This window comes from Otolemur garnettii, unplaced genomic scaffold, assembly GCF_000181295.1.
Source record: "Otolemur garnettii isolate 467f Iridium unplaced genomic scaffold, OtoGar3 scaffold00068, whole genome shotgun sequence".
NCBI classification, from domain to species: Eukaryota; Metazoa; Chordata; class Mammalia; order Primates; family Galagidae; genus Otolemur; species Otolemur garnettii.
The window spans coordinates 10,040,118-10,042,874 of NW_003852463.1; positions in this window are offsets into that span (position 1 = coordinate 10,040,118).

The window sequence follows — 2,757 nt, forward strand, 5'->3', positions numbered from 1 at the left end:
GTTAGCATTGAAGAAGGAGATGGATGGGGGATGGTAATTATTAGACAATCATTAGTATCTATCACAACTGAGGTTCCCTTTGAACACCACCCTTTAATCTTGAGCCTCAGCAAACCACTACTACCAGTTTGATGTATGTTATTCCAGAGTTTACATACACATGCATGTATAGATACACAAAATACCATAATAGACAGGGGGCAATTATTAGGGGGGTGTGTGTGATAAACATGCCACTCACTCCATGCGCCTTTCTGCAATTTGCTTCACCATTCAACGATAGGCCTCAGAAATCTATCCACATCAATTCTTACTAATCTATTCTACCTTTTCAATTGCTGCACAGTATTCTCTTGCTTGGACACAACACAATTCATTAAGACACTTCCCTACTGATAGCTTCCTGAGTTGTCCTTATGGCAGTTTCCAAACACTGCTGTGGATAAATGCACTGAGTATGCTCCCTTTGCCCCTCCAGACCCCTCCTTCTCTGCTCTGTGTCTGACTGCTGACACCGCTGTAGAGAACATGAGCTGGCTCCCTTGCGCTTTGGCATCCACTCAGGTGAAACCTATGTGAATAGCAGGCAATCAAAGGGAGAGAACCTGGAATATTTATGCCCTTGCTTCACTTCCTACCAAGCTGCAGGCTGGCAGAGGCTGTGTTCCTCTACCAAAGGCCACCACCCCCTCTAGGGGGCCTGTCCTGCAACTAAAGCTCTCAGCAGGTTCTCGTCTCTGCTACTATTTCATTGCCCCAGGGGTGGTACCCCCTGTTGCTACCCTAAGGAACTTCACCATCCTGGATTGGTTTCTCTTGCTTTTTGTAAGTAGCCCTTTTTGTTAAACTCTCTTTGACTATACTGGGTCAATGTGCCACCTGCTTTCTACTGGATTCTGACTGATCGTGTTAATTCCATTCACTTAAAAGGATGAGAACCATGACACCACAACCCTTCAATACCAGAGCTCCAAACCCCTCCCCCCGTTTGTCTCTATTTCTCCCAGCATCGCCCCTCCATCCTTGGTCCTTATAGAAGCAGCATCCCAGATGAGCCCCACCCCAGATCTACCTGGTCCCTGGGCCTGCACTCTTATGCTACTCTATGGGCATACTAGGCCCCTATCCAAAGTGACCTGTCCTCAAGTGTGGAACCCACAGGGATATTTAATTGATTGCTAAATCAGAGCCAGAAAATGATCTCGGTTCTCACAGCACAGAAACAGGAAAATATGTGTGATCCCCAACTATAGGAATATCTCTCAGGGACATGATATACACCCAAAGGCCCCCATCCCACCTCTTAGGGCTAATAATATCTTACCACATGCCTCCCTTAAGTACAACACTAAGTATTCTACTTTAGGCCCCAGTATAAGTTTAGCAGCCAGTCAACAAATTTCCAAAGCTTCCAGGAAATACAGGCATTTCAGCAACCCCGCTTCTGGGTATAGAGCCAAAGGAGATGAAGTCACCACCTTGTAAAGATGTCGGCACGTCCATGTTCAATGCCACATTATCCATAATAGCCAACAGATGGAAGCAACAAGGATAAAGAAGGAAGACAAAAGGATAAAGGAAATGTAAGAGCTATACACACACCAAACAAATGGAGTATTATCAGTCTGAAATAAAAAGGAGATACTACCACTTGCCACAATGGACCTGGAGGACATTGCGCGAAGTGAATTAAGTCAGACACAAAAAGAAAAATATTGCATGATCTCATTTATATACGAAGTTCTTTTCTTTTTTTCTTTTTGAGACAGAGTCTCATTTTGTTGCCCCTGGTAGACGTCGTAGCCTATAGCAACCTCAGACTCCTGGGCTCAAGCGATTCTTTTGCCTCAGCCTCCCAAGTTGCTGGGACTAAAGGCGCCCTTCACAACACCTGGCTATTTTTAGAGGCTGGGTCTCATTCTAGCTCAGGCTGGTCTTGAACTCATGAGCTCAGGCAATCCCGACTGCCTTGACCTCCCAGAGTGCTGGGAGGCATGAGCCACCACGTCCAGCCCCTATATATTCTTTTTAAAAGAATGCAAATATACTGAGATAGGGAATGGAGAGACATGGGTCAAAGGATACAAAATTACAGCTATACGGGATCAACAAGTTTAGATAGCTAATTACCACTTTACGACTAAGTTAATAAAATTGTAGTGTATTAGGGATTTTTGTTAAATAAGTAGATTTCAGCTGCTCTTTTCACAAAGCAAAGTTATGTGAGATGCCATCTATGTTAACCTGCTTCACTAGAGTAACCACTTTACTGTCTAATGACATATGTATCCCAAAATATCATGTAGTAAACCTCAAATACACACAATAAGATGTATTTTAAAAAGAGAATATGGACCCCAAAAAAAATAGAGAATATGGGCTATGAAGTCAGATAAATCAAGGTTCAAATTTTTATCCCACCACTCAACAGCTGAGAGACCTCAACTGCTCTGTGTCTGTTTCCTGATTTGTAAAATTGAAATGATAAAATTAAATTACCTTACAGAGTTGTCTGAGAGATTATGTAAGATAACATGGCTAAAAAGTCTTAAGGCAGTGTCCACAGAGAGCCCTCCGGGAAGGGTAGCAGATACGATTTCTTCCACCCCTGAAGACATGGACCCTACACTCAGCGAGCCTTCAATCTACTCTAGAAAATGAGAACATTCTCATAATAATGAGCCTGTATTTTTAAAAGGTGTAAGTTCCATTGAATAGTGTTGGAATTATCCTTTCACATATCTGTCTTCTCATATT